Source organism: Mesocricetus auratus, unplaced genomic scaffold (assembly GCF_017639785.1).
Source record: "Mesocricetus auratus isolate SY011 unplaced genomic scaffold, BCM_Maur_2.0 Super-Scaffold_100006, whole genome shotgun sequence".
Classification (NCBI taxonomy): Eukaryota; Metazoa; Chordata; class Mammalia; order Rodentia; family Cricetidae; genus Mesocricetus; species Mesocricetus auratus.
This window is the reverse complement of record NW_024429190.1, coordinates 98228827-98254300: the sequence shown is the minus strand read 5'-3', so window position 1 is coordinate 98254300 and position 25474 is coordinate 98228827. Positions and strand designations below refer to the sequence as shown.

At 40.8% G+C, this 25474-nt stretch overlaps 1 protein-coding gene across 4 annotated transcripts in view; it reads right to left on the bottom strand.

Moving 5' to 3' along the window:
* The window catches only part of Mapk8 (mitogen-activated protein kinase 8), a 55123-nt gene extending 30945 nt beyond the window's left edge, over window positions 1-24178 (bottom strand). For 3 of the 4 annotated variants that reach the window (XM_013118828.3, XM_013118829.3, XM_040747718.1), the window contains exon 1: window positions 24030-24178. The gene's annotated coding sequence lies outside the window, so the exon portion shown is untranslated. The remainder of the gene's footprint in view (window positions 1-24029) is intronic. The other variant, XM_040747719.1, reaches the window with a different exon arrangement.
* Window positions 24179-25474: the final 1296 nt, after the last annotated feature.

Genomic DNA, 25474 nt, shown 5'->3' with positions numbered 1-25474 from the left:
GTTAATTTGAGCAACCAGTGGTGCACATGAGCCACATAGTGGATAACAATAAATTTAATTATAAGATAATTGTTACTGGTTTTCCATAACAGTGGAAAACCAAGAAGGTGTCAAGAAAAATGAGTGTCATAATAAATTTAAACGGGAACCAGATATTAGAGGAAAGATGAAAATATAAACGCGCGCACGTGTGTGTGTGTGTTTAACTATACAACCTGAATTTAAACAGACATTACAGAACATAAAGGCCTGAAGGAGAGCAGACAACAAACAGAACAGTGGGTGGCTATCCATTGGTAGAGAGGGCCAGGACCTTAGAAGCTCAGTCAGCCTGACCTTCTAAGAAAAATCAGAGAGGGAGGGAGGGAGGGAGGGAGAGGGTGAGGGTGTGTGTGCGAGCGTGTGTGCGTGCGTGCGTGCGTGTGTGTGTGTGTGTGTGTGTGTGTGTGTATGTTAAATTGTGGTGCTACTGGACTCTCATGCAACTCACCTGCAGGGCTGATGCAAACCTAAAAAGTCCAGGTCCTCTGTAGAAGATGTAAACTAAGTAAAAACCCAAAACCACCACCAACAAAAACCCAGATAAACTGGTAAGGTGAATGAAAAACTCTTAACTGGATTGCTTATGAAAGTCAGAAAATAGGTCTGAAACTGTTAGAAGACACAAATCACTTGAAAAAGTAAAACATTGTGAGGTTCACTCCCAATTAGAAGGTGCATTTTTCTCATCTACAAATTAATGTTTTCAGATTACAAATCATCAGTATGACTGCTTTTACTTCCAAAATGTAATGATTTCAGGCACATTACCCCAAAAAATTAGAGGAGTAGGTAACAAGAAAATGTGTTTTCATTTGTATTTTTCTCATGAAGGGAAACAGAGGACTGGATCCAAGGAAGAAAAGAATAGGTTATGATACACAAATCTAAGAAGGCAGAAACAAGAGTCAGAAAAGCCACAAATGCAATAATGTTACAGAACCTTAGCTAAGGATTTAGTCTGAAAAACAGATAACTAGGTATTTCTCTGAGACTCACTGTTTAGAAGTAAAGGGAGTGAGCTATGGGAGGAAAGGCATATACAAAACCAGCAACTGCTTAAAGAGCAAATAGCTGGTTTGAGTGTGCAAACATTTCACAAAAGACTCAGCCAGAAATAACTCTAGGAAGGTAGGAAGGACTTTTTCTATACCACAGAGCCTGAAGAACTTGGCAAGGTCAATGGAAATAATGAAAAGATTTGATCAGTACTGTGAGAAATCAATAGATTTGTAAAGTGGATATACATTAAATGAACAAGAATCTAAAATAGAAGAAATTCCAGCATGTGATTAGAAGGGCAGTGATATGGTGGACCCAAACAGAGTCCACTCTTACCATGACTAATGCATATCTGTAACCAGCTCGTCATATACCTTGTGGAATCGTATTCCACTGTATGAATGCACTGTGATCTAAGTGATGCTATGACACGCCCACATCTGCTCATACTTTGAAGCATTTGCCTCATTTTTCATCAAGTCTGGGAGTTAACTGCTGGTTTATCGGATGGATAAGCACACCTCCAAATTTACTAGGTGACAGAAAATTAGTTCCCAACTAAAAACTCTTTTAACTCTAAGTTTTTTGACTGTTTGTTTTTTAAGATTTCAAATTGAACTTTTCTAAGTACTAACAAGACAGGGCATATTTACTGTCTACTTATCTGTCAATTTTCCTCATCTTTTTTCTAGTTTATTTGTTAAAGTTCTTTACATTTTCTTGGTAAAGGGCCTTTCAAGTTAGGTGTTGTAAACAACCAACCCCCCAATCCCGTTCTGCAAGGTCAGTGCTTTTGGAATATTGTTTAAGACTCTGTTTTCCAAACTGCACATGTTTTCTTCCTTTATATTTTAAGAATACTACAGTTATAACTTTTACACAAAGGTCCTCATTCAGTTTAGAACTGATCTTTGGTATGAAGAAGACATCCAATTTTTGTTCCATGTATATACAACTATCTGGGTACTGTAGTGGGCAACCATCTTTAAGGACTACCTGCAATGGCATTCTGTAATGTAGGGATTACTCATATGCACAGAGGATAGGTGGTTCCAGGCTCACTATTCTTTGTCCATTTTCTACCCTTCTTTCAATACTACAACTTTTTTTGTGTGTATTTTAATTATATCTTAGTATCTGAAAGGGTTAATCCTCTAACTTTACTAGGAAACTCTAGACACAAACATAAACATGTATAATTTAAAAACTGTAACAATCACAGCTTACAAAACTATTTGTAATATTGATTCCTAGCACTATAATATTAAATTTAATATGTGACAAAGTTTCTAAACAATGACACAACTAAACCATATTTTAACTGGAACCATAAACTGCAAACAAAAAGAATTAAAAAAAAAAAGGAGCTTGAATTAAATCAACAACAAAAACTAAGACTTGTGGGCTACACTGATGGAGTAGTTTGAAAAAAATGTATGCCCTTAAATTAAGTGCATACTAAGATGAGAGAGCATAGAAATTAATATGACAAAATGTCAAATGATGAACAAAATCAAAAGTTAGGTCTTTCAAAATATAAAATGAAGTTCAAAGACTCACATTTTCTGGTCCCAAAACTTAATAACTAATTACAGAAATCAAATTCAGTATGGTACTGGTAAAAGAACACGCAATATAGATGAATGACATAGAAGCCAAAGTCCAGAAATAAAAACACGCATCAACAATCAACTGATTTTGACAAGGGTGCTCAGATAGTTCAGTATGAAAAGAACAGTACCTTCAATAATGGCATCGGAAACCAGGTTATCCAAGTGAAAAAGTATTCCGGCTGACCTGTGTTCAAAAATGATCAGTAAAGATAACAGACCTAAGCTTTAAATTGAAGCTATAAAAGACTGTTGGAAGAAAACATGAAAGAGGATCTTCATGGCTCTAGATTTGACTGTTGAGTTTTAGATAAGACATCCAAACTACAAATAGATGAAAATATGCAGATAAGCTGGACTTCATCAAAATTAAAATCCATGAGTCAAAGAAAGCAAAAGCTAACCCACAGAACAAGTAAAATTTCTGAAAATTGAAAAACAACTAACATCTAGAATAAATAAGGAATTCTGACAGTTTAATATGAAAAACATGGTCTAACCTACAATTCTCCAAAGAAGATACAAAAACGACAGTAAGTACTTGGAAAGTGTTCAATACTAACCATCTGGCAAATGTAAATCAAAACCACAGGACACAAGACTTAAATAAGGGTATGGTGGCTTGAATTGGTCCCCATCAGCTCATAGGAAGTGTGATACTATTAGGTATGACTTTGTTCCATTCATTCATTCACCCATTCATTCATTTTTATTTAGAAACAAGCTTATTTTACATATTAATCCCAGTCTTCTTCCTCCCATGCCCACCTATCACTCACCAGGGAGGGTGAGGCCTTCCATGGGGGATCATCAAAGTCTGTCATATTATTTGGGGGAGGGCCTAGGCTGAGAGAGTAACCCTCAATGGAGAATGGGCTCCCGAAGCCCATTCATGCACTAGGGATAAAATACTGGTTCCACTGCCAGAGGTCCATAGACTGCCCAGGCCTCCTAACTGACACCCATATTCAGAAAGCTTGGTTTGGTTCAATGCTGGTTCCCCAGTTTTACAACGGGGGTCTGTGTGCTCCCACTTGGATCAGCTGTTTTGGTGGGTCTCTCCAGCCTGGTCTTGACCCCTTTGCTCATTCCTCCTCCCTCTCTACAACTGGATTTCAGGATTTCGGCTCAGTGCTTAGCTGTGGATGTCTGCTTCTGCTTCCATCAGTTACTGGATGAAAGCTCTAGGATGGCATTTAAGGTAGACATCAGTCTTATTATAGTAGAAGGGCATTTAAGTTAGCCTCTCCACTATTGCTTAGATTCTTACTTGGGGTCATCCTTATGGATCTCTGGACATTTCCCTAGTGACGGATTTCTCTTTAAAATTAGGTGAGGCTTTGTTGGAGTAGGTATGGCCTTGTTAGAGAAGTGTGTTATTGTGGGGGTAGGCTTTGAAGTCTCATATATGCTCAAGCCACACCCAGTGTCTCAGTTCACTTCCTGTTGTCTGCACAAGATGTAGAACTCTCAGCCACCTCTGCAACACCATGTCTTCCTGCATGCCACCATGTCCCACCATGTAAGCTACTCTTTATCAAATGTTTTCCTTTATAAGAGTTGCCATGGTCATGATGTCTCTTCACAGCTATAGAAACCCTAACTAAGACAAATGGCAACACCAATAGACACACTAACACACTATGCAAGCAACAGTATAGAAACTGAGCAGGAAATACTTATTTGTTGTAGTAGTAGTAGTAGTTGTTTTCCCTGAGGCAGTGTTTCTCTGCAAAGCCCTGGATGTTCTGAAACTAGCTCTGTAGATCAGGCTGTCTTTGAACTCACTCCTCTGCTTCCCAAGTGCTGGGATTAAAAGGCATGTGACAGTACTGCCTGACCTGTATTTATACATTTAAACACACACACACACACACACACACACACACACACACTTACTTAAAAAGGCCAAAAACTTTAGGGTGTATGTATAAGGGAACAGTTGGAGGGAGGAAAGGAAAGAGGGAAAATGATGTAATTATTACAATCTCAAAAATAATCACCACCCCCAGAGGACACAACTTCATATTCATTAGGGTGGCTGTAATACAAAAGATAGGTGATAAGCAATGGTTAAGATGTGGAGAAATCAACCCCTGCACAGCACTACCTGGAACAGAAGATGAGGAACCATTATTTTGTGACAGGTGAAGACCTCAATAAGCTAAAATACAACAGTGCTAACTACACTCAAAAGAACTAGAAAAAAGATAACCCAAATAAAAAATGTATACATATACATAAATGCTCATAGTAGGACTATTCACAATATCCAAATGGTGTAAGCAGCTCAAATACATGATGAACAGATAAATCAACTACGGTACATATATGAAGTGGAGTGTCATTTAAAAGTGAAGTACTGACACATGCCACAGTATAGATAAGTTTTGAGGACATTATCTAAGCCAGACATGTAGATCTAGATAAGTAGATCTAGAGAGATTAAAATAATCTAGATAAGCAGATCTAGAGAGATTAAAAACTAGGTTGGCAGCAGTCAGGAGGATAGGAGGAATGACTACTTCACAGACACAGGGTATCCTTTTGAGCTTAGAAAATGTGTAACAGATGGTGATGGCATACAATATTGTATACATATTAATGGCAAATTTTATGTGTATTTTTCCAATTAAAACAGTCACAAATAAGGAAAAATTTATCAAAAACTCATCACTTGAGAAAGACTCTCATATATTCCAGTTCCTCAAATGCTGCTTGAGGCTGATGAAAGTTTCCATGCTTCAAAAAAATAAAAATAAAAAAGCTTTCAGGGCCAGGCAATGGTGGCATATGCCTTTAATCCCAACATTCAGGAGGCAGAGACAGGCAGATCTCTGAAATCAAAGCCAGCGTGGTCTACAGAGCCAGTTCCAATACACCCAGAGATACACAGAGAAACCCTGAATCCTGAATCGAAAAACAAACAAGCAAACAAACAAATGCCTTTTGGGGGGGCTAAAGAGATGGCTCAGCAGTTGAGAAAACTGACTGCTTTTCCTGAGGACCTGGGTTTGATTCCCAGCACCCACACAGAGGCTCACAACCATTTGCAACTTCAGTTTCAATGCCTTCTCTGCCTCCTTGGCAAATACAGGAAGGTGGTACAGAAACATACATGCAGAATCCATATACACAAAATAAGAATAAATCCTTAAAAAACACCTTTTCTATGCCTTCCTGGATAAAAGCCAGCTTAAGTCTCCAGAAATCGCCTTCCTTTACCTCTTTTCCCAAGAATTTTACCTGATTTTTTTTGTTTGTTTGTTTTGTTTTTTTTGTTTTTACGAGACAGGGTTTCTCTGTATTGTTTTCGAGGCTGTCGGTCCAGCCCAGCCTCGAACTCACAGAGATCCGCCTGCCTCTGCCTCCCGAGTACTGGGATTAAAGGCGTGCGCCACCACCGCCCGGCTTTACCTGATGTTTTAACTGAAGAATTTGTTGTTGTTTAAGGGTTTTAGTCTGAGTAAGTAAAGACCCAAAGGAAGCAAAATGTTTCAAGAATAGTTATGTCCCTGATACATCTTTGGTGCATTCATACCATGAAAATCCTACTCACAATAAAACTAATACACGCAACCATTTTAGATAGATGTTAAAACTTTTTAAAAAAAAATCTGGCTTCAAACAAATATATATATATATATATATATATATATATATATATATATATATAGAGAGAGAGAGAGAGAGAGAGAGAGAGAGAGAAGAGAAGAGGGCACACTAGTCTTGTCAGAGACTAGGAATGCAACTGTGAGAATAAAGAGGGAAAGGGGTATTTTATAGTTTAAGGATTTATATATAGATCTGTAATCTATTTTGGATAAAATTTTGTATAAAGCAGGTAGTCTAGTTCATTTTGTAGTCTATCAATACCCAAACTACTAGACCAACACCACCTGCTGAAGAGACCATCCTAATTTTAGCAAGTTGTATGCACTTCTGTCAAGAATCAAATGCAGGCTTAGTTCATTGGCATGCACCTGTAATCCCAGCTACTTGGGAGGCAGAGGCCAAAAGCTTAAACTTGAAGCCAACCCATACAATATGATAAAACCTCAACTTAAACAAAGCAAAAACCACCAATTGGCCTTGCATGGAACAAAGTTTGAATTTCTTAATGTGTTCTCCTGTCCTGTATGGGTCAATCATCTCTCTGTCCACCAATGCCACACTGTCCTGGTTTGGTTAAGTATATGATGAAAAAGTAATAACCACTGGGAAAAACAGCAGATGGCAACAATTTTAAGCAGGGGTAGCTTTTTAGGAATAAACAGGGAGTTATAAATAGTATCACAATCTGTAAACTCAAAAAGTAGCTCACAAAATTTGTACAGCTTTAAAATGTTATGGAAAAAGCAAATCTGTTACCCTAGACTTCTTACGCTCCATGAACCATACTTAAACACAAGATTTTCCCAAAAACAAATAACTAAAAGCTGATCTGTGAGGGCATAATACCGGTAATCCCACAACTTGTGAGGCTGAGGCAGGAGGATTCTGAATTCAAGGTCATCTTTGGTTACACAGTAAGTTCATCTGCTGAACTCTGCCTCAAAACACAACCCAAAATATTACCCATCAGAATTGCCTCTGTGGTCATGTAGGTGACCCATAATTAGAGTCAAATTATCATTGTTGTTTACTCTGATACACTTTTTTTTCTTAACCGACTATGTAATTCTCATTCCCTAAGTGCAGTTTGGCTAACGGGAAGCATTGCATCTCAGAAATATTCATTGGATCATCAATCAAAGACTCCAGACCACTGCAAGCTCAAGTTAAACATCCCAGGCTTATAAGTGGCAAAGCTATTGCACATACTCCCACATATGTCTGTGCATGACCCAACTATCTTTTCTTCACTTCCTTTCCTCCCGCCCTCGACATCTTTTTCTTATAAACACAAAGAAAAAATCTATAAAAGAAGCACCGCTTGACTTAGGAGGCAAGTCGAAACTGCAACCAAGAGAGCCTTTAACTTCTGTCAAATTAGTCAGTTGTTCTGGGCACTAGGCCTCACATCCACCATGTCAAGAAAATAGTTAATGACTGCCAACTGCCATAACCATGGCGTTCTACAACTCTGAATTTTATTCAGGCCTCCATTCCTTTCCAATCTCCTAAATCTTTCTGGGGGCTATTAGTGCTGGAGCTCCAAACTTCCCTGCATCCTCAAACCCTATGCAAAGTATCTGCTTTACCTCTTTGAATAAAATACCAAGTCATCTGAAAGAGCACTGATTTCGTCCTCGTAAATGATACTAGGAGGTATGCTGCTTACCCCCCGTGGCTATCATCTTTGCCTACCTAGACACATACACAAAAACTCGCTCCTTGAAAGCTTGCTCATGTTTACTCAGCTATATACCTGGTGCCCCTGTTGTTGTGGTTCACCTACCAACTGCCTAATCGCACCATCACCAGCAAGTTTCACACCTAACTAAAACTTTCCCCATTAACCTGTAAACCCTGCTATTGTGAGTGATAGCCACAAGTGAGACTAAGCTCTCCAAAAACCAAGTCTTTTAGTTCTGACTGTTGTCATCTACAATAATCTACCCATCTGTCTATTCCTCACCACCTATGCTATGATTAAGACCTGAATTGATTCACCTCTAGAGATAGTACAGCAACCCTTATAAACCACAAGTTCTTCTCACATCTTAATTTATTATCATCAATTTAAACACCATCTGACCTTTGAGGGCCTTCAGTGTCTTAAAACTCTACTCCCCCCACCTTCTTTTACTATATCCTTTCTTAGTCAACTTACATTTCATGTTCCATTTTATTTAAAGATATTCTTATCAATACACTGAACTCCTTAAATTCCAGATTTGCAAAAACACAACTCTAAATGAATCTAGTTACTTACTTTCTTGTGACTACATTAGGTTCAAATGGAAATTAGCATAGGAGGACAGATGAATACAACTGTCACTTCATGGTCTACCTTTATGAGTTCATAGTTATACTCAATCTCTGTTATTAAAATTACTTTCCATTTTCTGTAACTCTCATTTAAAATTTTCTTCATTCTTTAAACCACCCATCTCCATCATTTCCTTCTCTTCACAAAAATAATAAAACAGGGGCCCTACAAGTTTGCTACCAAATTCATTTACTTTTTTAAAAAAAATTCACTCATATTTATTTGTGTGTGTGTGCGCGCGCGCATGCGCGCGCACGCCTTTGGAAGCCAGAAGAAGCTATCAGATCCTCTGGAACTGAAATTAGAGTTGATTGTTGAGGCACTAAATGTGAGTGTTGGGATCTGAACCTGGGTCCTCTGGAGGACAGCAAGTGGTCTTAATTGCTGAGTCATCTCATTTAACAGGTCACAATGCTAAATTCAGTAACCATCAAACAGATCTTACTGAAGCTACCAATAATTAGTCATTTTCCTCAATGCACATTTCACCTGTTCTTTCAGAAGCACAAACACTGTCTGCAACAACTGTATCACTAAACTGTTCTTTTGTGTGGTCCTTCAAAAATGTTTCCCTAAACACAGTAATTGAAGTGTTTTACCCTCTGATAGTAATAGCTAAATGAAACTGTCAGCAGATGCTGGAAAGCACAGACGGGGGTTCCAACCCATGTATTGTATGGTTTCTATTGCTGTGATAAACCCATGACAAAAAGCAACTCCGAGAGAAGAGTTTCCTTCCACTCTCACATCCAGGCATGACAGCAGTCAGGGCAGGAAGCTGGAGGCAGGAACTAAAGCAGAGACCATGCAAAAACACTGCTTACTGGTTTTCTCCCCACGGTGTACTGACCCAGCTTTCTTTCTGTGTGTGTGGCATGGTCTCTCTGACAGCCCTGGCTGTTCTGGTACTCACTATGTAGGCAAAGCTGGCTTTGAATTTATAAAGATCTACCTGCCTCTGCTGGGACTAAAGGTGTGCACCACCACACCTGGCTCCTGCTTTCTTACAGCATCCAGGACCACTGGCCCAGGATGGCACCACCAACAGTGGGCTGGGCCCTCTCACAAGGGCCAGAAAACACACCATAGGCCAATCTGTTGTGTTAAGTTGACACAAAACTAGCCAGCACACCCTGAAAAAGGAAAAACAACAATCTCTTTATAACTGACCTGCCTGCCACAAAGGCAGAAGCTCTTTCCAGAACATTGTAAAAAAGGGCCACCCTGAACACAACACTGAGCAAAGGAGACAGAGGAAGACAAAGGTAACCATGGCACCTAGATCCATGTTTTAACCAAAAAGGATCAGATAGATTTGGTTTTACTTTTTAACTAGAAGGGTATGCTTGTTTTGTCCTGTGGCTCCTGCCAGAAACACTCTTACTCTGGTCTCTGTTCTTCAAGTCTGCCCCTGATCTGAATGGAGCTGTCTTTGATGCACTTTGTTACAGGCTTCTGTTAGGAAGTTGGTTTTCTGCAACTGATGGTTCATGACCATGTCAACACCAATGATTACTGTGCTTCCTACAGGTAGCCCTCTGGCATTTCCACCAATGAGCAAGTCAGAAATATTAACCTCCGTGCTATGACCATCTAGCTCTCCACCTCCAGGCATAGCCTATCCACCATCTCCTGGATCTTGTACATGTCAGAGAACATAATGATTATATAGGATGAGGTACCAGCAGGTAACTGTGGCAGCTGGAGGAAAGAACTGTAGGGCTAGTTTAGCAGTGGAGGTAAACATAGTGAATGCAGCATGTGCAGTAAAGAAAAAGGAAAAGCAGAAACCACAGCACAGTTCTGACAAATGTAGCCAGTCAAATGTTTAGTAAAGTCAAATGTGCAGTAAAGAAAAAGGAAAAGCAGAGACCACAGCACAGCTCTGACAAATGTAGCCAGTCAAATGTTTAGCATTTGCCCCGTTCACCTGTTCTGACACAGTCTCCTAAGGGCCTTCCAGTCCTCAGACCACACTATGACAAATGTAATGTAACAAACGATGGCAACATTTAGGGAGCCCTTATTGAAACACTATTTTCCAAATGATCAATACATGCTATTTCAACTCAAGCACAGGCAAGACTCACTTAAAATACAGCCCAGATCACTGGACTATATTTTAATATAAGACTATGAAAACATTATTAATTTGTTAAATTCTGTGTAGTTCCAAATTACCTGTGTTGTGATATGGGAAGTGTATATAAGCACTTTCCACCACTATCTGCTATAATACAAAGCCACCCCAGAAAAATGTTTGTGAGCCAATTTCTCATGGAACACTATTTTTATAAGAACCAATGGCACACAAGTGTGCCTAAATAAGAGAGAGAGAGAGAGAGAGAGAGTGTGTGTGTGTGTGTACACTCCAGCACCTGAGGCTCAGGATCCTCCTACTTTTGCCTAAATGCTAGAGTGACAGTGACTTGAAATAGGCCACATATAAGATATATTCTTGATAACGAATAAAGTGAGTCTGTCACTTCAAAGAAAAACAAATAGCAGTGTCTACAGACAACAACAAACTCCCAAGTGAAAATGAAAATTTATGCCCATTCCATAAGAGATACAAGAATTTTACTGCTATCACAAAACAGCAGCTTGCAAAACCCTTGTTGTTGCCAGACATGGGAATGCATGCCTTTAATTCCAACATTCTAGAGGCAGAGGCAGGTGGATCTCTGTGAGGGTAAGGCCAGCCTAGTCTACAGTGTGAGTTCCAGGCTAACCAGGACTATATAGTGAGACAAGGTTCAAAATAAAAAGCATAATCTTTTCAAAAGCATTGTGTCATGTGGAGTGAACCAACAGGCTCTAGTAACTTCAGGAAGGCAGACAGGGCAAGAATAAGCCAGGAAAGGGGACATAGGAATGCCATTATTAACATACCAAAGAATAAGAATTTTAAATTCTGACCCAAGATTTAGGACTGTGAATAAAACATGTTTTTTTTCTATTAAAATAACCCTCCAATTCTAGCAGGAACTATATCCAAAAATACCAGCTACATTGTCTTATGAAGCATTTTTCTCATTTAACCTTGTATCATAGAATACTTTAAAATTCATACTCTAGATTTAATATATATATTATATAATACATATATTATAATACATATATTAAAAGCTTTAATCTTTTGGAAGAAATGCCATTATTCATGAGAATGGCAGCAAAGGACACTAATACAAAGGAATAGACGAGGAGCTCTTAATACTTCCAATGAAGCATCTCCACACTTTTGCTTAAATATGTGGGTCTTGCAACATGATACCAAGGCACCATTGTAACAGAAGTGGCACCTACTATACTGTGATCAACAGGAGGGAAGGAAGAACGTGATGCAGAGCCATATGCATCAGATATAGCATTGTTACTTGATACAGCATTGCTGAGCCTCACTCAGAAAAGTCTCTGAAAGAACTGAAAGTTGGTTAATAGACTCAAAACGATTGCTAGAAAAAGAGACTCTGAAGACCAAATGAACTAACTGATTCAATCAAAGCTAATCAATGAATGCTAAAAATAACAGGTAAAGGCTACTGGGAAACAAGATACACAGAACCACAATGTCACCCCACTGATCAATTACTAACAGCAGGAGGGCAATTCTGATCTTTGTAATACCTCTGCTGAAATACCTCTTAACTACACGAACATACTTTAGGGTAATGACCTTAAGCCTTGTCTTACATATGAATATAATGTATAGAGTAGCATCAAAGCTGAAAACCCTAAATGCAATTCAAGCTTCTGTTTTTAGAAGCAGTTCATAAAGATACAAGTTAAGCACAAGAAAACAACCAGCTGAATCCAAAGTCTGGGCATCATCTACCTGGTGTGTTCAAGGATCCAGCATCACAGAAGAGAAAAAGAGGTAAGGATAAATGTAGTGGGTTAACAGTATGAACTATGGCTGGAGACAATCAGCTATGGATTGACTTTTGTAGGCAAATGGGCAGAGCAAGATAGTGGAATAGGACTCTGATCATAGCCTACCTCCCCAGTATCAATATGAACAAGCATGTGTGGAAATACCTTCTAAAGAAAAGAGTTCCACAGCACCTGGATGTAGCATACTAACTTCTGGAAGAACAAGCAAACCAGATCTGTTGGCACATTCCTTCCAGCATTTGGGAGGCAGAGGCAGGAGAGTAACCTGGTCTATAAATCAAGTACTGGGCTATTCAAAGCTTCACAATGAGACCATTTCAAATAAAAATAAAAATTTAAAGTCATGGGGAGGGAATGACAAAATGCTAATTACCATACAAGTGGCAGTAGGGGTGTCCTTGTAAGCATCTTTCAACTTGTTTGTATATAAGATTTCTAAACAAGTTGGGAATCATTAAGGAGATAGTTAATAAGGCACCAAGCTACCAGAGTTGTAGCAGAGCGTATGGACAAGTGCAACAAAGAAACACTGCTCTTAAACAAGCTCTTAGGACACATACACCATATTAACTTTGAGAGAAGAGACCATAAAGAAAGGCAACCAGTTTAAGAAACAATTTCCATCTTCAAAAGGTTTCATCAAAGATTGCTGAGAAAACTATCAAAAACAGAACACCTAACTCGTTTCTCAAGACAAAACAGATGAGGCACAACAGAAAAGCTACTTTTCAACTATAGCAGTCAAGAGGGATGGCAAATTCCTGACTCTGAAATTCAGAACTATGGAAACAGATTAATAAAGAACATAAACTAGCTCACAAAGACCTAAAACCAGTTATATACACGTATTAAGATACCAATACACACTAAATCAAATTGTCAGCACTCTTGTATCTAATGTGTACTACAGAATTACCTTCTGTCTGCAATCCTTTATCCTACTAAAAGATATGGACATGGAAGTGATAAGGCACAATTACAAACTCAGCTGTCGTGTTTATTAGTTGAAGATGTGTGTTTATGCTGTGAAACATTTGTTTAATGATGCAAAGACATGTTACATTCTTTTATGTTGTGTTTGCTTAGCCCTGTAAAGCTGTGTTACTTTGCCTGCCTAGAACACCTGATTAGCCTAATAACAAGCTGAATGACCAATAGCTAGGCAGGAGAGAGAACTAAGTGGGGTTGCTAGGCAAACATAATAAATAGGAGGAGACATCTAGGCTCAGGGAGAAGGGGGGGTGAGAAAAGGAGGAGGAGATGAGGACACCAGGGGCCAGTAGCCCAGCCACACCACCAGCCACAGAGTAAGAAGGAAAGCAAGATATACAGAATAAAGACAGGTGAAAAAGCCCAGAGGCAAAATATAGTTAAAGGGAAATGAAATAAGTTAGAAAAGCTACTAGAAACAAGCCAAGCTAAGGCTGGGCATTCATAAGAAAGAGTAAGTTTCCATGTATTTATTTGGGAGCTGGGTGGCAGACCCTCAAGGAGTTAAAACAAACAAAAAAACAAGACAATCCTGCTGCTTACTCTCCCATTTATTAACTTAGAGGCACTGAGAAATCACACTGAGTGAATTTTTTAAAAAGTCTACAGAGAAACTCCTGAATGACCTCTGATCAATTCAGCTACTGACCAGGCCCACCCCAACAACTACTTTATCTACGACCTGTTGGAGAGCCTGAAGGGACTGGTTCTGCGAACCATAACTACAGGATCTCCACGGGCAACAGCAGGATACCTGAGAGGAGATTCGGTGAGCGTCCAGTACTGAAGGTGTACCAGAAACCAGAGGCCTTGAACCTGACCAAGAGCACATTTCACAATGAACATCGGCAAGTAAAGCTGTTTGGACAAAAAGATACATTGCATGATACACTGCAGTTCCCAATGCCCCTGAGATGCATGAAGAGGTGATGGAGAGGAGGGAAAGATGGAGGAACAAAGTGTTTTTTTATTAGTACTTTATAATTGTTTTCTTTGGGGGGGGTACTGCAAGGGTGAAGGGTGGACATGGAGAGACTGGGAAATGAGTAGGATTCCAGTGCATGACGTGAAATGCCTAGAGTCAATAAAAAATTATGCTTTTTAAAAAAGTACACATCAGTCTAAAGCAGAAGTTCTCAATCTGTAGGTCTCAATCTCTTTGGTTGAGACCCTTTCACAGGGTTGTCACCTAAGACTATGAGAAACATACTCATGATTCATAACAGTAGCAAAATTAGTTATGACGTAGCAATGAAACTAATTTTATGGTTTGTGGTCATCACAATATGGGAAATTGAATTAAAAGGGCCTCGGTATTAGGGAGATTGAGAACCACCTGTCTAAAGAGAACTTCTTCTTCCTACTTATGCCACTGACTGCAGCCCTGCCAAACCTCACACTAGGCAATTCTTGGAAACCTACCTACCCATTTGTCTATACCTCCTACTACTTTATTTTAAAGATTTATTTATCTGAGTGGTGGTGATAGTCTTTAATCACAGCACTGAAGAGGGAGAACAGGCAGGAGGATGGACCTCTCTGGGTTCAAAGCAAGCATGGTCTACAAATTGAGTTCCAGGTCAGCCACAGCCACACAGTGAAGATCCAGTCTCAAAAAAATAATATTAGAGATTTATTCCTTTCCATGTATATTGTGTTTGCCTGCCTGTAGGTGCACCACATGCATGCGTCATGCTCAATTAGATCTCTTGGAATTGGAGTTTACAGACAGGTATGGGCCACACCTTGTGGGTCCTGGGAATATAACCTCTACAAGAGCAAGTGGTCTTAACCACTGAGCCATCTCTTCTATTGGTTTTGATTCCCATAAGAACTGTGTTAAACCTGGCAAAGCCTCACCCTGAATAAATCTGAATGCCTTACTTGTACTTCTAATGAGGTAAATAATGTGGTATTTGGGAGTTGGGGTAGGGTGACAAACTAGGTCAACAGAGTTTTAAATTCAAGATTTCAAACCTTCAATGAACAATCAATACCACCTAGCAAAATGCTTCAAACTTACCACACTCTCATGCTCTCTCTTCTGCTTGTCTGAGGGACCTACTTCATTGAAAAAACAAAAACTGCAGACATCAGCTTCAGAGGCAGGTCTCCACCTCTCAACAGTAAGCTTCCCCTCAAGAGCACAAACTGATTTCATTCCCTCATCTGATGGAAAGCACCAATCCCAACAAGGGCCAAATATGCCTTCTCCTGAACATGCCTGTTTTCACTCACTTTTTGCACCCCAGTTCCCCCTTTAAATGTCTACATCCACTGTGTCTGAATTTGCTTTTTTCTCACTCTAAGAAAACAATAACAAAACACTTCACCATTTAATCAACTTTAGTTTAGCTTCCTTCTTGTTTAAATAAACTGTTCATCAAGATCATCACCTTCCCAGTCATCTCTGTAACTGTTTCCTCAACTGTAAATGGGTTAGCATGCTTCAGGTCATCAAGGGATGCTTAAACATTGTACGTATGTAAAGCACTACAACAGAAACAGCAGCAGGACTGGCAGAGGAGGAGTAGAGACCACATCTGGCAGGTTAATTATGAAAGTTCGTCAAGCTAGAGAAATGGCTCCATGCTTCAAGCATGTATTATTCTTGCAGAGAACCCACATTCAGTGCCCAGTGCCATGTTGGGAAGCTCACATCTGTCTGTAATGCCAGCTCTACAGGCTCTCCTGCCCTCTTTGACCTCATACGCACACACACCCCACCATGCATAACCCCCCATATACACATAACTTAAAGATAAAGTCTTTTAAAATTTAACATACACACACAGGCCAGAAGCCAGGAAAAGCAAAATATCTATGAAAATTAATGAAAGGGCATTAGTCCCAACAGAAAGCACACTATAAACTATAGCAATTAAAACAGAATGACTTGGGTTCCAAATATATAAAGAGGTCAAGGGAATATTAACAGCCCAAGCACATGTGTAAATTCATTAAATAATAAAAGTGACAGTTTAAATCAGTAAGACAAAAATGTGCCTATTAGATAATGCTGAGGCAACTAGATGACTCTCTGTTTAAAAAAATATGGTTGGGCACATGTGTAAAATAATACCCTGGAAAGGCAGACAGCAAATTTAGAAAATACATTTCCAATAACCAGCCTGGAGCTATTGCCCCAGAGAAAAAAAACATATAATCTCTAATCTAAGAAAATGAGTAACAAATCAAGGATAAGGTCAGTTTCCAAGAAAGAAAATACAAATAGCCCTTCCGTGATGCTTAATCTCACTCCTAAGGGCAATGAAGAAAGGAGTAGTTACCCTTACCGACTGCTGATCTAATGGAAACTTAGTGACAAATATCAAAACTACAAAAGCACAAACACTCTGAGCCACCAGGTTCACCGCTACAAGTTTATCCTACACATTTCTACATCGTGTGAAGTGATATGTGCACAATATAATCTGCTTAGTCAAAACCCGCCTAATTGCACATCAAAAGAGTAAGCTAACTAAATAGCACTCCTTCCTTTTTTTAAAGATAGGGTCTCAATACACAGCCCTAGAACTCACTATGTAGACCAGGCTGGCTTTCAACTCACAGAGATACAACCTGCCTGCCCCTGCTCCTGGAGCATCAGGCTTAAATCATGTGCCAACACACCTGGGCAAATGGCACACCTTCATTATGAAATTAAGCACTTGGTATTTGTGCCCACCCTGAATGCATGCATTAAAGTCATAACTTCCAAAGTGACAGTGTTTGGAGATGACCACTGGGAACTAATAATGTTAGATGAGCTCATACGTGTAAATTAATGTTCTCAGAAGAGGAAGAGACCAAAGTACTCTCTTGCCATGTGAAAAATGCAGGGAGAAGAGAGCCCTCACCAAGAGAACCTGCTGATCAGTGTAAGAAATGTACTTCTGCTGCTTAAACTACCTTGTGGATGGTATTTTATAATAGGAGGACAAATAGACTAACCAATGGAATACCACAAAGTTACTTAAAACAATGTTATTTACACAGTGATATGAAACAATCTCTAAGCTCTATGAAGGTAAAAACAAAACAAAACTACAAAAGAACAGCAAATCACCACTTAGATACAAGAGGAAGAAGGACAGTGGAAATTCAGTATGGTTCCCTTCTTGGAAAGACCAAAATTCAGGGAAATAAAAGTAAAACGTTTCTTAAAAATCTGATAAGAACTGGCAAGAAACTTTGTAATTTTTACTTGAGCCAATTATTGTATCTATGCTTACTAGTGTTTGATTACATGCAGGTTATGTTCAACCTGTGACCCAGGAGCTTGCACATAGCTGAGGCTAGCTATGAATGTGGCTCAACACCAAATACTACGCTTCCTTAAAACAGTGAGCTGCTGTTGCTTTTTGGAGGATAACTCCAATGCTCAGTTCTCAAATGTGAGCCCTATAGGTGACAAGGTGTTGTTACTTTCAAAAGATTGGATACACCAATCATTATCACCACTTTCAGGATCAAAGTGGTAGATACACTGTATCATCTTTTTGCAATTCACCTTAAGAAGCCTTAATTCTGAAACAGATCCAGGGTTTTGGACAAGACAGATCTGTATCTACTTGTATCTAAATCACCTTTGGAAGGATACATAGAAATAGTTTCCAAGTGGAGGAACTGTGTGGCTGGCACTCTGTATTGCTTTTTAAATCTTTGAAATGCTGATTAAAGTTGGTATACTACTCTGTCAAAATATAAATGAAGCAATCAATTCTTAGTGTCACAAAGCCAGATTGCTTCGGGACTGTGGTTGCAGAGTCCTCTCTAGTCTTTGCAGCAGGAGCTTTTCCCTCCTCTATCTCACCTTCAGTTGGCTCAATTAACTTCTGAGTAAGGGACCCATCCTCAAGAGTCAGGGAACAGAGAGTTCCCACCTCACTAACAGCCTTCAGGAAATTCTAAGTCCTTAATGGTTTTGATGCCCCATCCCAAGCAAGGTAAGTGTGTGGCACTGTTCTTAGCAATATGGTGGCTAGCAGGCTGGGTCCTCTGAGCACCAGAGAGCTTCTCAAAGATTTACTTTTTAAAAGTGTTCCTAGCACAGATCAAGTCTTGCCTTCAAAGTCTCAATAAAAGCTGGAGGAATCCTGTATAGCAACATCTTCTCTCCCATAAACTTACTTCAATACTCTTTTTGAAACAAATTCAGTGAGGTTTGCTTTTTGTGATTGAGTCTTCTGTACACTTTCAACTATAATCAAACATTGGGAAAGACACTTTGCATTCTGCACTTTATTAAGCCAGCAATATCATTTGAAGATGGGCTAAGCCATGGTTAAGGTTGTGACATTTCCAAGTGTCTCAAAGGCTAAAGACATTCCTAATGAAATGGCCAACAATATTGCTTCAATGTGTTAGAACACACATGCATGTCTTTATCCCCTATGGAGTTATACTCCACAGAAGGGAGATCAATTTTACTTTCATAAATGTCAGGCTCTCCATTCACTTACTACCTAAAGTGGCAAAGAGTGGGTTCTCAATAAATCTGACTTGTGTAACATCAGTGTCTTCATAGTTGCTATCCCTAAGAAGGAACAAGAAATTTGATATACCATTTATGGTAATCCCAAAAACTGTACAGAAAACTATTAACTCCAATGAACTGCTGTGGTTACTAGGTCTCTGACAAATTCAAATTCTTCAAGACAAGGGCCTCAATAAGATTAAACATAAAAGACGAGACAGCATTCCATTTTCTTCAAATGTGTTACATGATTAGGATTATTTCCAGCTCCTAGATTCCTACTTTACAGATATTTGCCAAAATAAATCTAAGAAAGCATACAGAATGCTCTGCTGTGGGAAATAGCTTTAAAAAAAAAGGCAACATGACACTGTACCAGATATTATTATTTGTTTTTGGAATGCTTCCAAATTTTAAGGCAGAGAGGATTACTGGCGCAAATGTTAACACAAATAATCCCAGTCAATTCAGATTAGTTGAGATTTTCAAACTTTTAACAAATCCACTAGAGATGTAGACAGAAACAACTGATGCATTCTACATCAAAATTATTTGAAATTTACTTGACATTTTGTACTCATTCAAAGTTAAAAAAAAAGTGAAAACTCTAAAACTTCCTGGATGCTTTATTTATCACCCAAGAACCAAAGCAGTCTCATGCATGGCCCTAATTTAACCCTCAGGACTCTGTGAGATGTGTGACATTATTCTTTTCATCTAAAGCTAATAATAAAGCAGACTCAGATATGCTCTATAACCTGAACTAGCTATGCTACAAAATTAGTTACATTTGGAATATGAATTGGGACTCAGAGACAGCCCTAAAGTCATGCTGGCCATTTCCTAAGTTTTGATTCCTAAACTTTTTTTTTAAAGAATTGGCAAATTTTAACCAAATCTGAAAATCTCTGAATGCATAATAGGAGATACAGGTATCTGCTCTATTTCATATATAACTCACAACATACAGAAAAGCTCTCTCACACACAAATTCTAAAAACTAAATTTCAGTGAAATTTGGAATGTTCAGAGATTTGCATCAGGCTTTGGTAGGGGGAGGCTTTCCACATATCCTTTAAAGGAGCATAAATTCACTGTTTCATGCCTTAAGTCCCGTCTTTTGGCCATAAGCTTCTTGGGGTTAATGAACTCTCTGTTTTCACATCTTCCAGTCTTGGAGAGTATTTCATCAAAAGGCATGGTGCTGTGAAACAAATAGAAGCTGCCATTCAAAGAAAATCTAGCTTATGGCAAACTGTGAATAAGTCTGATACTGGAGACAAACTAAGAAATCTCTTTGATTCTTACTTTTCTTGCCTGGAGTTTTCTAGTCACTTAAGGACTCCAAACAACAACTTGCAGCAGGCTCCATACTTGCTGATGACAAAGTACCAAGGGAATATGGGTATGACTCCTGGACTGTTTTATTCCCACCTACTGCTCTGAATGACAGGTGACTCACTTCAGTACTCGTGTCACATATAAGTAAATTCTGAATCGACTCTTTTCTAAAATCAAAGCTCAGGAGAGCTGCATCAGGGTAAGAATGCACAGCTCCTGGAAGTTCAGGGAGTGACTGGGTCTGAGACAAGCATCACAGTTCAAACAGGCAAGTGATTCATGTGTAAAGCTCCAGGGTTGTGACTCCCTTGCCCTACATGAATCAGAAAGGTCCATACTACTGACACTATTAGTCTTCTAGAGAACCCGCACCTTAATCAGACATTATACTTCTACACCTGCAGCAAAGCATCTCAAGTATGGAGATGACTCAAATCTGTCACCTGACAGGCAAAGCAAGGCAGCAAGAAGAAGCTGGCTCCTATTCAGCAACCCCTGAATTACCACTAGGATGGTTTACGGCTAGCTATTAACAACAAATTACTGTTTCACTGGCCATCTAGTATCTTCTCCAGACCATTTCCATTTATCATTCATGGGACAAATAAGTAAGATTCTAACTGTATTCATATTGGTAACACTTTATTCTTTAGCTTGCATAGCCCAGGCTGGCCTCAAACTCATCTTGCCCTTGGCCTCTCAAGTCCTGGGATTACAGACATGTACCACCTCATATGGCTCAATTAACTCTTATACTAATTTCCTTTCCAAGTAATTTCTCTTGGGATTGAAAGGAGCATGAAATATACAATTTCCTAATATACTATGACAATTAAAGAGTACCCTTTTCGCTAAAGGGACATATTTATTAACAGAACCCATACTCTCTTCCTTTCAAGCACCAGACTGCTTTTTTAAAAAGGGGGTTTCTTTGTGGTACAATGATACTCCATAATGGTATAGTAGTGATCAATGTATAATTATGCACATAGACTAAAAACCACTAAAAATATACTCTATGAGCATATTTCTGTGAATCAAATCTCAAGAAAGCTGTTTTCAACAACAGAATTTAGAAAACAACCTAACAATCTATGCAGCGCCTGTGTGTGAGCCACTCAAATGACTTCTTAATTCAGGAGTCCCTTCTGGAACCTTATATACTTAGCTAGGTAAGGCAATAAAAGTTTGGTGCCTCAAGGTCTATCACTCATAGAAATAAAGTAATTTTCTTATTTTTATTCCTATTCTACAGCAAATAAGTTCATCTGAACTACTTTTCATATCAAAAAGAAATATTTTTTAAATAGTGGAAATGTGCCAAAACTTGAATAAATTCACAGTATTTTGCATTTTAAACCCATATGCACTGTGAGTTGGATAAGTACAAGTTAAAACCTGACTTTTCCAGTAAGCAATTCTAGAACATTAACCAGTTCTAAATTATTAGAAATAAAATATTTGGCCGGGCGGTGGTGGCGCACGCCTTTAATCCCAGCACTCGGGAGGCAGAGGCAGGCGGATCTCTGTGAGTTCGTTCGAGGCCAGGCTGGTCCAACAAGCCTCCAAAACAATACAGAGAAACCCTGACTCCTAAAAAACAAAAGAAAACAAAACAAAAAAATAAGTAAAATATCTGTATAACACATGTGGGTATTATACTTTTCTTTTAAAATTTATTTTTATGTGCATTGATGTTTTGCCTGCATGTATGTCTATGTGAGGATGCCGGGTCTGCTGGAACTGGAGTTACAGACAGCTGTGAGCTGCCATGTGGGTGCTGGGAATTGAACTCGGATCCTTTGGAAGAGCAGCCAGTGCTCTTAACCACTGAGTCATCTCTCCAGCCCGGGTGTTGTACTTTTCTACTCAAGAAATCATAAAAAACAACTTTTGAAATAATAGTTACAAAAGGATAAATATGGCTCAGTGGGTAAAGATACATTCCCTAAAGTCTGGGAACCTGGGTTTGATGTCAAGAACCCACATAAAGGTAAAAGAAGAAAATCAATCTCCCAAAGTTGTCCTCTGGATTCCACATGCACACAGGGGTATGTGTATGCTCTTCCCCCCAAAACACACCATACACCCTAGACCGTAACTTTTTTAGGGGAGAAAAACGAAATCATATTAGATTCCTAATGAAACACCACTGTTATGTCTGGGTGCATTCATACATGGTTGGAAAAAGCCCTTATCTAAAATATTGGAAGTGAACAAAGTACCCAACTTTGATGAGGAAGTACGAAGTGAATGCCCCTTATAAGCAAAGGACTGTTAAGCGTTTCAGATTTTGGAGCATCGCTGACTTTCAAGTCATGGATGTTCAACTTTTACACATGTACTTACAGACACCGCCCCCCAAACGCACAATCTTCTACTGTATTAATTATATGCAAAAAATTCAGGGGTGGTTCTAAAATAGCGAATGCCCTAGAAGTGAAGCATAAAAACAAAGCCAGTGGTCCCAAAGCCTCTGCTGTCTTTACAGGTAGTATCCTCTATTAATTTACCATCCAACCAACTGAGAGACACTTCTCAAACTTCAGGGGAATTTAAAGCTTTCAATTTTCCTCTATAAAAGTTTTTGTTTAATCAACTCAAGGTGTATGACTTCCATGCTAGGCGCTGGAGAAATGATGCAAGCCAGGCCTCCAAGTACCACTGTGCGTGCTTGCTTCCATCAGACACAGCAGTAAACATGCTCACTCAGAGAGCCTGACCGCCAGGTCTAACGGCCTGAGGTAACCATTACCAACGACAACAAAATCAGGGGAGTGGTGTTTAGATTTACGAATGAAGATGGTATATTTAAGCAAATCTAGCTCTTGTTCCTCACACATTACCTTTAGAAGTTCCAATCAAAGGCGGCAAACACCTTACTTCACATGCATCCCTTATATAATCGTCTTATTTAAAGGCACATCTATTCTATTCCAAAGGACCCTATTCTTAAGGGTCTTTCCCCTGGCTTCACATCCTCTTCATCTGGATACAGTACTAACGGTTGCCGAATGAATGAACGAAATAAACAGATGTTCTAACTGACCAAAAGGTACTTGGCGGATGCTGACCTCAAAACACAATAGGCTGACAGACCAGAATTCTACTGAAAAGGCCACTTAGTTTCAGCAGTAAAAAATAGTGACTACTGGGCACCGTGCAGCCAACCCGTTATTAAATTCGCGGTGGTACTGGGGGGAACTTTCGGGAATGAAAACGCAAGGTGTTCCTTGCGGCACTTTAGGATGGACTTGGTTCTCCACCGTGTCTGGACTGGGAACCCAGGCACCAGACAAAGAGACAGCGGTGGGGGAAAGTCAAAAGGTCAGCGCCCGGCGCCCCTCGGCAGGCGCGGCCCGCAGGCAGGCGCGCTCGCGGCCACCCGGCCCTTCCCGGCGTCGCGGCACTCACGTCCGCACAAAGAAACCGCCCGCCTTCAAAACACGCTCCCCGTGGGTGCGGGAGACGGAGGCACGGTCGCGCCGGCCCGATCTCCGCCAGAGCACCTCCGAACTCGCCGCCCACCGGCTCCGTGCACCGCGCCCGCCCGCCCGCGCGACGTGGACACGGGCCAGAGTGGAGGAGCCGGGTCGCGCCGCGCGGACCACGCCCCCCGCCGCCCCCGCCGCCCGCGCTATTGTTCCCGCGCCGCCCCCGCCCCGCGCGCGTTCCCGGGAGGGGGGTCACGGCCGCGGCGAGGCGGCGGCCGCCGGGGCCGCGGATCCCGCGCACTCACCCGGCAGCGCAGCCAACGGCGACCGGGAAGCCCGTAGCGGTGAGCGGCGCCGTCCCGCGGTGGCCGCGGCCGCTACTCAGCCCTGCTCGCGGCTCCGCGTTCCGGCCGCGACGTCCGGCCTCGGCCGCTCCGCTGACTAACCGAGACGCGCTGGTCGTCAACGCGCACGCCCGCCCACGTCATCGCGCAGGGCCCCGCCCCCCGCGCCTGCGAGCGGCCTGGGGGCGGAGCCGCCCCGGGGGCCCGGATTATGAAGGCGTGGCCCAGTGGCCCGGGGGGCGTGGCTACACCCGAGAGCGGGCGGCCCTCGCAGAGGTCGCCGCGGGCCGCAACTGGGAAAGCCTCGTGTGAGGGGCGTGGCCCGGAGCAGCAGGGGGCGGGTCTGCGGACGGCACGTGGCGGCGCGTGGCGGTGGCGAAACACACCAGTCATAGCCTAAGCCTGCTGGGCTGCAACTGTGGAGGGGCGTTAGTGCTGGAAGGTCAGGCGCGCATGTCAGTGCACACACCTGAGCCACGGAGAATCCTACTTTGACAGCCACTCTTCTTCCAAGGCCTACCACCCACCAACTAGGAAATTTCTCCAGCTCCTGGAAAAAGTTACTCCCCCCAACAAAAAACCCTCCAGCTCCAGATTCTTTGCCTTACCTGATTTACCTCCGAAGCCTCGTGTCCCCCGCAAATAGTAGCTATGGACTGATTAACTGGCCAGCCTAACCATCCGACAAGGGATGGAAAGGCATTTAAATTACTATCATTCATGCAGTAGAGTATATTTAGCCCTTTAAAGACAATGTGTTCAAAGGCATTCTTGCCAACACGAGAAAGTAACTTATAAGAGAAAGTAGCAAGAAAAACACGTACATATATAATGATTACACGTATATATAAAATACATTACATGAACGGTATATATAAAAAAACATGGAAAGGAACATATCAGGTGTTTTGACAGTGGGGGAATAAAGGGCAGTCTCTCCTTTGTGGTATCCCATGATTTCCAACAATATATAAATATCAAATAAATTAGGTAGATTATGTTCCAATTACACGCTGAGATGCTCTATTTTCAGTGATGCCGGCATGAAACAAATGTGAGCACCCATCCATCCATCCATCCATCCATCCACCCACCCATCCATCCACCCATCCATCCACCCATCCATCCATCCATCCATCCACCCACCCATCCATCCACCCACCCACCCATCCATCCACCCACCCATCCATCCATCCATCCATCCATCCACCCACCCATCCATCCATCCATCCACCCATCCATCCACCCATCCATCCATCCATCCACCCACCCATCCATCCATCCATCCATCCATCCACCCACCCACCCACCCACCCACCCATCCATCCATCCATCCATCCATCCACCCATCCATCCTCTCCCCATTTCATCTCTCTCAAGAATTCCTTTTAATTATTTATTTTTAT